Source organism: Phyllobates terribilis, unplaced genomic scaffold, assembly GCF_046119375.1.
Source record: "Phyllobates terribilis strain yellow unplaced genomic scaffold, ASM4611937v1 Scaffold_8__6_contigs__length_399053987, whole genome shotgun sequence".
NCBI classification, from domain to species: domain Eukaryota; kingdom Metazoa; phylum Chordata; class Amphibia; order Anura; family Dendrobatidae; genus Phyllobates; species Phyllobates terribilis.
In genome coordinates this window covers 56,649,472-56,661,966 of record NW_027362768.1, presented here as the reverse complement: position 1 = coordinate 56,661,966, position 12,495 = coordinate 56,649,472, and the positions used below count along the sequence as shown (strand labels likewise).

General features: G+C 44.9%; 1 protein-coding gene across 3 annotated transcripts in view; it reads right to left on the bottom strand.

Moving 5' to 3' along the window:
* Nucleotides 1-12,495, bottom strand: part of HMCN1 (hemicentin 1) — a 924,522-nt gene that overhangs the window by 43,232 nt on the left and 868,795 nt on the right. The gene's annotated exons all lie outside the window — the stretch shown is intronic.

Here is a 12,495-nt window from a genome sequence, read left to right as displayed (position 1 = left end):
ATGAGCGCGCATGCTCGCCACTGCTCGGTACTCGCCCAGTGGAGCTCGGGTCCCCGTCCTGCATGTTTGGCGCTATTTAGAGCACCAATCATGCAGGGATTGTCTGCCACTCACTGTAATGCCACAGCCATGGTGGTTGTGGTATTACAGTGATTGCCCAAATCGATGGGAACAGTGCTCACAGTAAAACATGAAAAGCCGGCAATTCATCAGCGGCATACACCGGTACCCGACAAATTATAACAGAAAGAATAGAGCATCACACATAGATTAGATAGATAGAAAAATGTCAGTCACATATATATGAAGTACAGTGACAGTGTTGGTTACTGTACTTGTTATTTAGTGTTAAAATAAAGGATTTATTAAAAAAAAAATAATAGTGTTTTCATGCACCAGTCTCTTTAAAAAAGCCGGCTGGCAATTCATCAGCGGCATACATCGGTACCCGGCAATTTAGAACAGAAAGAATAGAGCATCACACATAGATAATATAGATAGAAACATGTCAGTCACATATATAATAAGTACAGTGATAGTGTTGATTACTGTACTTGTCATTAGTGTTAAATTAAAGAATTTATTAAAAAAAAATTGGCGTGGGGTTCCCCGTAATTTTAGTCTCTAGCGGAGGTTAAGCAGATGGCTGGGGCAGATGTTTGAAGCCTGGGAAGGGGATAATACCCATGGAGCTTCCAAGGCTACTAATATCAGCCCCCAGCTGAATACCTAGCCTTTACCAGCTATTAAAATGGGGGACCCCCCAAAAAAATGATGTGGGGTCCCCCCTATTTTAATAGCTAACAAAGGCTAGGCAGACAGCTGGGGGCTGATATTTATAGCCCAGGAAGGGTGCCATGAATATTGGCCCCCTCCCAGGCTAGAAACACCAGCCGTCAGCCGCCCCAGAAATGGCGCATCCATAGGATGCGGCAATTCTGGCACTTAGCCTCGCTCTTCCCACTGCCCTGTAGCGGTGGCAGTGGGGTAATAGGGTTGGGGTTGATGTCAGCTTATAATGCCATCTGACATCAAGCCCAGGTTAGTAATGGAGAGGCGTCTATAAGATACCCCCATTACTAACCCCATAGTCAAAGTTAAAAAAAAACACAACACCCAGAAAAAAGTCCTTTAATTGAAATTCATGAAATAAAAAAAAAAAAAAGGGCTTCCCTATATTGTTGTGTCCGGCCAGGTACAAATAGGCAGCTGGTGGTTGGGGGCAGCCCGTTCCTGCCTGCTGTACCTGTCTGGACACAAAAATAGGGCGAAGCCACACCTCAATTTTTTTTTAATTATTTCATGAAATTCATGAAATAAAAAAAAATTGACGTGGGGCTTCGCCCTATTTTTGTTTCCAGCCAGGTACAATTAGGCAGCTGGCGGCTGGAATCCGCAGCATGCAAGCATGCCTGCGCTCTGCAGTGTCTATGAAGGATGGCATGCTGGATGGCAGCGCTCAGCTGCGTTCCAGCCTGTCATCTCAATGCCATCCGAGCGTGGGAGAATTCTCCTGCTCAAGCGCTGAGCGCAGGAGAATTCTCCCACGCTGTCAGTGATGTGCATGAGATGAGCTGAGTTCATTGAACATGGATGGATGCGCCATTTCTGGGGCGGCTGACGGCTGGTGTTTCTAGCCTGGAAGGGGGCCAATATTCATGGCACCCTTCCTGGGCTATTAATATCAGCCCCCAGCAGTCTGCCTAGCCTTTGCTAGCTATTAAAATAGGTCGGACCCCACGTCATTTTTTGGGGGTGTCCCCCATTTTAATAGCTGGTAAAGGCTAGGTATTCAGCTGGGGGCTGATATTAGTAGCCTGGGAAGCTCCGTGGGTATTACCCCCTTCCCAGACTTCAAACATCTGCCCCAGCCATCTGCTTAACCTCCGCTAGAGACTAAAATTACGGGGAACCTCACGCTAATTTTTTTTTTTAATAAATCCTTTATTTTAACACTAAATGACAAGTACAGTAATCAATACTATCACTGTACTTATTATATATGTGACTGACATGTTTCTATCTATCTAATCTATGTGTGATGCTCTATTCTTTCTGTCTTAAATTGTCTGGTACCGGTGTATGCTGCTGATGAATTGCCGGCCGGCTTTTTTAAAGAGACAAAAACACTATTATTTTTTTTAATAAATCCTTTATTTTAACACTAAATAACAAGTACAGCAAACAACACTGTCACTGTACTTCTTATATATGTAACTGACATGTTTCTATCTATGTAATCTATGTGTGATGCTCTATTCTTTCTGTTCTAAATTGTCGGGTACCGGAGTATGCCGCTGATGAATTGCCGGCCGGCTTTTTTAAAGAGACGGGTGCATGAAAATCGGAGGGCACTAGTGCGTTCCAAGTGCCCTGCTATGCTTTTCATGCACCCTCCTATATACCCTGCCTGCCTGTCTGCCTATATATTCTGCCTGCCTGATGTTTAATTGAGCACCGTTCCCTTCGATTTTGGCAATTTTTGACCGTCTGCAGACCACCGGGGGGGCCACCAGAAAAATGCTCAAGCTTCCCATAGACTTACATTGGGATCGTTGCTCGGGTCGAGCACCCGAGTATTCCAATGTGCTCGACCCGAGCTTCGAGCACCCGAGCATTTTAGTGCTCGCTCATCACTAAACATTATGTATAAACATCACTGAGAACTTTACTGATGAGAATACTTTCATCTATATGTTACACGCACGCCGCTAGGTTCAGATAGGGAGAGACAGGTTTCATGAATTCTTTGGAATCCTGGGGGAACCGTTACTCAGGGCAACCATAGGCTGCAGCTTCTCTTAGGCACATGATAGAGTCAATTGCTGACCAGACTCATCTGACAAGAGTCTTTTTCAACAGTTTAACAGTGGAATTTAATCTGAAGCACGGTCAGTGCAGTTCAGGGATATTGCAGCAACAATCTTCATTACAGTACAGTCTGAGTTTCTTGAGCAACCGGCTCCAGTAACAATAAAGTAGTTTCTTCACAAGGCACAGTATTACAGTCTCTTCAGTAGCATAATTCAGCATAGATTAGATCTCTCGGCTGCACACTTCTCTGCATACACAACCACAGGCTTTTCCTTCACAAGGACACACTAGTACACAGCATTCTTTATCCTGCATGGAAATGGAGGGGGGGGGGGTTGATGAGGGAGAAAATCCATATGATACGATTCCATCCAGTCCTTATCTTTCTGCCAGATAATATTCTGCACTGTTAGGTCAGGGAGTCTACGTGACCTTTGCTTAACTTCCCTCTTGACTTGAATTCTGTTCCCTTGCCTTCTGTGAGATGCAGATCATACACCACCTTTCTCTTCGTCTCTAGCCAGACAGTAAACAACTTCCCCACAATCCCCCTGGGGCTCTGCTAAAACACTCCCTGTCTCCTGTGACTGTGTTAACCCCTCTAGTTGCTGGATGCTTCTGGAGCACAACACTTCCTGTCTCCTGTGCTAGTGTTACTTCTAATAGTTGCTGGATGCTTTTGAAGCAACAGAGCTACTTCTGCATGTCACATACAGTTTGTTCCTTGGCTGCACTCCTGTTCTCAGCCAATCCAATCTTCCATTGTCCATTATTTTTCATAACAAATAACAATGGCAGTTTTTTGCATTGTGAAAAATACAGCAGTAAGGAAGAACCATTGCCTATGCTGCACACTATGTATAAACTAAGGAAATTAACACCTCAGCCCCAATACTTTTTAGCCAATATTGGTGCTTTGAATGAACCAGAACATTGCAACAGAGGCTCTCACTCTGTCTCCATTACTTCAGTTTATGTACAATCTGTAGAAAAGCCGACTGCTTGTCTGTGTTGCTGCATTGCATTATGTAATTACTCTAAATCGTATTACAAAATAAGAAAAATATATTAACCTTTTCATGAGTGGCTTTCATGCCCAGACCTAAATGTCATCATTTAGAATAGCTGAAGTTTTAATTGTATTTTTATTTTTTCCAATGTGACAGAGTGACCCTGCATATTGCACTGTATTCAAGAATGTGTAATGTCATTAAGAAATCAAATAAATCTATGTAATCAGGGTCTATTGCTTAGAGAATTAATGAGCTTTGCAACCCTATGCATCAAAGAGAGATTTGGGCAGGACATTTTCAGAAGCAGAGAGATCTAGCATATTACAACGAATCCATAATTATTTACAGACGGTAAACATCAGGCTGTTTTGCGTTCCACAGTGAGTGATGGGATGTGGGCAGGCTTATCCCCCATCGAGTCACAGCCAGCATCCACCGCGCGCTCTGTCAATGAATGTGCGTGCGGTGAATGCCGGGTGTGACGGGATGGGGGATAACCCCGCCCACTGCCCATCACTCACTGTGGAACGCAAAACAGGAGACCCCTTGGCTGCCGCCACAAATAGTCGTGACATAAGCGGAAGCAAGAGCCAGCTGCAGCCCGGGATCACATGCTGCCTGTGCGCGGTGACCCGAGTATAAACCCAGACCCATAATTTTTCAACAAAAAAAGGGAAAATTTATTGACTTGAGTATAAGCCTAGGGTGGGAAATGCAGCACCTACTGTTAAATTTCCATATCCTGGTATGTAAGATGCCGCTATGAAGATTTAAGAATAATACAATGAATACACAGGATTTTCTGGGTAAAATAATACTTTATCGTTAAATATTATTGCTTATAGAACTTAATACAACTGAACAAAATTATTAACCAGATGATCCAAATATATAAACTATTCCAGGAATATCTAACTATATTAGTAAATAAATCATCGGACAAAAGAAGTACGACCCTATAATTAGAGATGAGCGTTATTCTACTCGAACTGTTCGCCAATCTCAAATTCGAGCTGTTTTGGGCGGTGTTCGAGCCGTTCGGCGAACACGAACAATTTGAGAAAAATTCGGCTGTTCGAGGTTATGTTCGATAACTGTTCGTGCACCAAAATCATAACTGGATTTTTTCTCAGTAATGATGAAAATTAATGTTAATACGCAGTTTGAGTGTACAGCGGGGTGGGGGGAGGGGCAGGGGATGGATCTCTGCAGGAACAATGAAGATCTCCATTTTTTTTTTCTCTTTCCCGCATTTACAGTGGGGAGGTGCAATCTGTCAGCCTATCAGCAGCGCACACACGGAGCGAAGTGCTTTTTTTCACACAAGCAAGGGCATGTGTCATTGGCAGTGTATGTCACATGTCTTTGCCCTATAAGACCAAGCCATTTTCCCCGTCGCCACCATTTTCTCACTGCTGCAGCTGCGTGTTAGACGGCACCGCTGTTGCTGTGTGCGCTATACCTTGTTAATTTCAAGCCAATTTTCGCACAAATCTACAGATAGCTTGGGAGTAGGGAATAGTTGTGATTGCAGTCCTTTTAAGGACTAGGTTACAGCATTTCCTACGACTTTTATCAGGCAGGTCTGTGCTCTTAAATAGATAGATTGTGGGAGTAAAGACTAATTGTAATTGGAGTCCTTTTCAGGACTAGGTTACATCAGTTCCTATCAGTTTTTGCCAGGCAGGTCTGTGCCAGTGCTGTGCAAGTTTTTTTCACAGCATTTGGCTGAATCTAGCAAAGCTAATCCTTTTTGGCCTATTGCAGAGTGTGTTAGTCAGTGGAGTAGCCTATCTGTGTTGCAAGATATACCACCTGTGTATAGAATACCAATTTTTTTACTGCACCTAGTGAAGTAAAATCTTTTGGGCATAGCATCATTCTATTAGTCCATCTATACTGACCTCCATCAGGTTGCAAATTGAATATAATTTTTTTCTGCATCTAGCTCTGAAAAAATATTGGGCTTCTAGCTGTGTGTGGGACTTGTTGTATTAGTCCATCTATACTGACCTCCATCAGGTTGCAAACTGAATATATTTTTTTCTGCATCTACCTCTGAAAAAATATTGGGCTTCTAGCTGTGTGTTGGACTTGTTCTATTAATCCATCTATACAGACCTCCATCAGGTTGCAAACTGAATATATTTTTTTCTGCATCTACCTCTGAAAAAATATTGGGCTTCTAGCTGTGTGTGGGACTTGTTGTATTAGTCCATCTATACTGACCTCCATCAGGTTGCAAACTGAATATATTTTTTTCTGCATCTACCTCTGAAAAAATATTGGGCTTCTAGCTGTGTGTGGGACTTGTTCTATTAATCCATCTATACAGACCTCCATCAGGTTGCAAACTGAATATATTTTTTTCTGCATCTACCTCTGAAAAAATATTGGGCTTCTAGCTGTGTGTGGGACTTGTTGTATTAGTCCATCTATACAGACCTCCATCAGGTTGCAAACTGAATATATTTTTTTCTGCATCTACCTCTGAAAAAATATGTGGCCTTCTAGCAGTGTGTGGGACTTTCTCTATTAGTCCATCTATACTGACCTCCATCAGGTTGCAAACTGAATATAATTTTTTTCTGCACCTAGCTCTGAAAAAATATTTGGCCTTCTAGCAGTGTGTGGGACTTTCTCTATTAGTCCATCTATACTGACCTCCATCAGGTTGCAAATTAAAAATAATTTTTATCTGCATCTACAGTACCTCTGAAAAAATATTTGGGCTTCTAGCTGTGTGTGGGACTTTCTCTATTAGTCCATCTATACTGACCTCCATCAGGTTGCAAATTAAAAATAATTTTTATCTGCATCTACAGTACCTCTGAAAAAATATTTGGGCTTCTAGCTGTGTGTGGGACTTGTTCTATTAGTCCATCTATACTGACCTCCATCAGGTTGCAAATTGAATATAATTTTTATCTGCATCTAGCTCTGAAAAAATATTTGGCCTTCTAGCAGTGTGTGGGACTTTCTCTATTAGTCCATCTATACTGACCTCCATCAGGTTGCAAATTAAAAATAATTTTTATCTGCATCTACCTCTGAAAAAATATTTGGGCTTCTAGCTGTGTGTGGGACTTGTTCTATTAATCCATCTATACAGACCTCCATCAGGTTGCAAACTGAATATAATTTTTTTCTGCATCTAGCTCTGAAAAAATATTTGGCCTTGTAGCAGTGTGTGGGACTTGTTCTATTAGTCCATCTATACTGACCTCCATCAGGTTGCAAATTGAATATAATTTTTTTCTGCATCTAACCCAGCCAATAGTTTTGGCCTAATACCACAGTTTGGCCACTCAGCTCTGCTCGGTTCCCATCCATTGTTTTTTTGTGCAAACAACTCCAGAGTTGTGAATTAGTTAACCACCAAAATGAGTGGAAAAAGGCCTGCTGCTGGTGGAAAGGGGAATAGGCGTGTTGGGAAGGGGAAAAAAGGTTGTGTCCGTGGGGTAGGTGTTAAAGCAACAGTAACATCTGCAGAAGAAAGACCATCTTCCAGCCAAACTAAAATGTCTACTTCTTTTAGCGGACAATGTGATAAGATCCCTTTCTTACGGCCACGCCAATCGCTTCAAATTCCAGATGAGGCACAAAAACAGCAGGTGCTTCAACGGATATCAAGTGCTCCTTTAAGTGGGCTCTCCTCCACATCAACTTCAACATCACAAATACTCCAGTCCTCAAAGGTGTCACCCCAATCGCACTTGCTTCCTCACAGCTCCCAAATCTCCAGCTGCCCGTCTGAGTATGAGGTAGAACAGATGGTTGAGTCTGCAGAGCTGTTTACTCATACTATAGCCTGGGAATCAGAGGTCGACTCCAGCGCTTCTGTGAATCCAGACGAGGAAATGATCTGCACTGATGCCCAGAATCTTTATGAGTCGGATCCAGGACCAGACGCAGAAGGTTCTGACCATAATGTAGACCCTCATTCCCAAACTGTAACTCCTGTTGGTGGAGACAATGAGGAAGACGATGATAAGACTCAAATACCTGATTGGAGCGACAACTTTAGTTTTTTGTCAGGGCAGGAACAGGTTGGCTCTGAGGACGACGGGTGTGATAACGCACAGGGTGATGATGATGAGGTTGGAGATCCCACTTACTGTCAACCCACAGTCAGCCAAGAGATGAGGTCAGCAGAGGAGGTGGAGGAAGATGCTAGTGACAACGAGGTCAGGTTGCGCCTTCCTGGACAGAGACGTAGTACTGGAAGCACGTCAACAACTGCATCCTCAAACACAACTCTGCCTCTCACCACAAGTCGTGGTGGCTCTTCAGGTCGCATGGGTGCTAAGCCTTGCATAGCCTTGGCATTTTTTCAGATCGATAAAGATGACCCAACTCATGTTATCTGTAACATTTGTCAGCAAAAGCTAAGTAGAGGCCAAAAAATACATAGTTTGAGTACTTCATGCATGAACCGGCACATGGACATGAAGCATAAGTTGCAGTGGGAAGCTCAGTGTGCTACAATGCGGCCTAGCCGGCCGGGCCAACCACCGTCTGCCATATCTTGTGCATCCGCGGCCTCTTCATCCTCTGTGACTGGGGGGACAGCAGTCACACCTGTTTTGGGGCGCAGACCTGCCACCTCTTTACCCGCAACAGCCAGCGTGATTGGCAGGTCATCATTTTCTTTGGAGGTGGTAACACCAGCTGGTGTTGAGCGCTGTCCGACATCGATAGCACCACCTTTGGATCAAGGCAACCTAACATGTCCGCCTGCATCTTCCTCACAGACCGGCAGTTTGCCGGGGACACCCTTATCAACCCCGTCTAAGCACAATAGCCAGCCCTCGGTCCCTCAGATGTGGACAAGTAAAAGACCATTTCCTCCTAGCCATGAGAAAGCTAAGAGGTTGAATTTCACCATCTGCAAGCTCTTGGCTACAGAAATGCTGCCTTTCCGCCTGGTGGACACAGAGGATTTTCGAGACCTTATGTCCGTCGCAGTGCCCCAGTACCAGATGCCCAGTCGGCACTACTTTTCAAAGAAAGGTGTGCCTGCGCTCCACCAGCATGTCGCACACAACATCACCGCTTCTTTGAGAAACTCTGTGTGTGACAGGGTGCATTTCACCACAGACACTTGGACGAGTAGGCATGGACAGGGGCGTTACATGTCGCTAACTGGGCACTGGGTAACTATGGTGACAGCAGGACAAGGGGCTGCTGTCCAAGTCTTGCCGTCCCCACGAGTTGTGCGTCAATCCTCTTTATGTCAAAGTTCCTCCACTGCTTCTGCCTCCTCAACCTCCTCTCGGTCTTCCACCTGCACCCAAAGCCTGTCTGGTCATGCCACAAGCTTTCTAACTGCGCAGAAGGGATCCTGCACACCTCCTTACTATGCTGGCAGTAGGGCTCAACGTCATCAGGCGGTTTTTACATTGAAATGTCTGGTAAATGTGAGTCACACAGCTGAGGAGTTGTGGTCAGCTCTGGAGAACCAATTTCATGAATGGTTGTCTCCACTGGACCTGAAACCAGGGAAGGCCGTGTGCGACAATGCTGCAAACCTGGGTGCGGCCCTTCGCCGGGGCAATGTCACACACGTGCCTTGTATGGCTCACGTGTTGAACCTGGTTGTCCAGCAATTTTTAGCCCACTATCCCAGACTAGATGGCCTTCTGCAGAGGGCACGGTCGCTGTGTGCTCACTTCCGCCATTCGCATCCCGCAGCTCAGCGACTTACATCTCTACAGAAGTCGTTGGGCCTGCCACTTCACCGGCTAAAATGCGATGTGCCTACCCGGTGGAATTCAACTCTGCACATGTTGCAGCGACTGTGGCAGCACCGACAAGCCCTGGTGCAATATGTTCTGACGTATAGCCTGGGCCAACGAGATCCAGAGGTGGGGCAAATCACGCTGGAGGAGTGGTCTCAGATCAGGGACCTATGCACCCTTCTGCACAGTTTTGAAATGGCGACGAAGATGTTTAGTGCTGACGATGCCATTATCAGCATGACTATTCCGGTGATTTACATGCTGGAGCACATGTTAAACAGAATTCGGAGTCAGGTGGTGGCACAAGAGGAGGTGGAGGAAGTAGAGGAGGAGGAGTTGTATGCGGAAGGGCTAACATCTGCAAGGTCCAGACGGTCGGCAGCACCAAGGCGGCAGGCATGTGAGGGTGGGGGAGATGGTTTTACCAGGGCGCATGGTAGCAGCCAAACTAGTGAGGAAGGTGCAGGAGCCCAGGAAGAAGTGGAGGACGAACTGATGGAAGACTCATCAGATGAGGGAGACCTTGATCACATTTCTGTTGTGCGAGGTTGGGGGGAGAGGACAGAGGAAGGAAGCATGATTGTTACCTCGCCACCAACACAACAGGGACTTGGTGCTCCTGGATGCGCAACACACATGAGTGCCTTCTTGCTGCACTACCTGCAACATGACCCTCGAATTGTGAGAATTAGAAATAATCCTGACTACTGGGTTGCCACACTGTTAGATCCCCGGTACAAAAGTAAATTTGCAGAAATTATTCCTGCCATAGAAAGGGATGCACGCATGCAGGAGTATCAGCAGAGACTGTTGCAGAATCTTACATGTGCTTTTCCACAAAATACCAGTGGTGCACGTAGTGAATCTCACAGTTCCAACTTGCCAACCGTGGGACCGTCAAGTGTTCAGCACTCAAACCGTAACAGAACCACAGTATCTGCTGGTAACATCAATTTTGCGGAATCATTTCACCACTTTTTTAGCCCATCCTTTGCAAGGCCACAGGAGACAAGAAGTCTGACACATAGTCAACGCCTAGAGACGATGGTACAGGAGTATCTCCAAGTAAACATTGAAGCCATGACTGTGTCACTGGACCCTTGCTCTTTTTGGGCTTCCAATCTGGATAAATGGCCGGAGCTAGCCACTTACGCCTTGGAGATCTTGTCATGCCCCGCAGCCAGCGTTCTGTCTGAACGTGTGTTCAGCGCTGCTGGTGGTGTGCTGACCGATAAGCGCACGCGGCTCTCCACTGATAATGTAGACAGACTCACGTTCATAAAGATGAACAAATCATGGATCCGAAACGACTTTTCTACCCCTGTGTCATCCTGGGGAGAGTAAAAGCTTGATGATTGGTTAAAATCACCCTACCAACCGTTTTAAGCTTTCAAATTACTAATCATGTTTATCTGTATCTTGGCTGGAAAATAATTTGGGCTTTGTAGCAGTGTGCAGCACTGATTCTATTAGGCCATCTATAATAAGCTCCACCAGATTTAAAATTACTAATCATGTTTATCTGTATCTTGACTGGAAAATAATTTGGGCTTTGTAGCAGTGTGCAGCACTGATCCTATTAGGCCATCTATACTAAAGCTTCACCAGATTTAAAATTAATAATAATTTTTAGCTGCATCTAGCCCGGAAAATAATTTTGGGGCTCCGAGATGCGCAAGACACATAAGTGCCTTCTTGCTGCACTACCTGCAGCATGACCCCCATATTGTCAGAATTTGAAGTAATCATGACTACTGGGTTGCCACACTCTTAGATCCCCCAAACTTTTCGATCAACCTTTTCATTTTAATAAAGACCAAAAAAATGGTCATTTTTGAAATTATAAGCATTAGCAGGTTGTTAGAAACTGAAATCAAACAGTTTTCAACTCAAAACTTTATTCTAGGTGATGTTACATTTTCACATAGGACCCCTTGTTCGAAAGGAGCTTCTGAACTCTCTCGTCCATTGAATTTGTCAGGTTTTGGATGGTTTCTGCTTCAATTGTTTTGCATGAGGACAGAATACCCTCCCAGAGCTGTTGCTTAGATGTGAACTGCCTCCCACCATCATAGACACTCCTTTTAATGATGCTCCAAAGGTTCTGAATGGGGTAGAGGTCAGGGGAGCATGGGGGTCACACCATAAGTTTGTCCCCTTTTATGCCCATATTAGCCAGAGATGCAGATGTTTTATGTGCAGCATGAGATGGTGCATTATCATGCAAAAAAATGATCTTGCTGTGAAATACACGGTTCTTCTTCTTGAACCATGGCAGGAAGTGCTGTTTGAGAAACTCCACATACATTATGGAGTTCATCTTTAGCGCCTTCAGGGATCCTAAAGGGGCCGACAATCTCTCTCCCCATGATTCCAGCCCAAAACATTACTCCACCTCCTCCTTGTTGGCGCTGTAGCCGTGTTTGCATGGGGTGTCCATCAACCAGCCATCCTCCACTCCATCCATCTGGACCATCGAGCGCTGCACGGCACTCATCCGTGAACAAAACAGTTTTGAAATCAGTCTTCATGTAATGTTTGGCCCACTGGAGCCGTTTCTGCTTGTGTGAAGTGGATAGAGGAGGTCGACAGGATGGCGTATGCACAGCTGCAAACCTCTGAAGGACCCTGCATCTTGTTGTTCGGGGGACGTTGGAGGCACCAGCAGCTTCAAAAACTTGTCTGCTGCTATGACAAGGCTTTTTTGCCGCTGCTCTTTCAACCTGACGTAATTGCCTGTAGGAAAGAGTCCTCAATTTGCCCTTATCAGCACGCACACGTGTGTACTGTGAATCAGCTACATACTTCTTGATTGCCAAGACACTTCATCCTGATCATCGCACAATGTTGATTGTAGTCATGCCTTGACCTAAACACTCCACAATTTGTTGCTTCTCAGCAGCCGACACATCCTTTTTCTTTCCCAT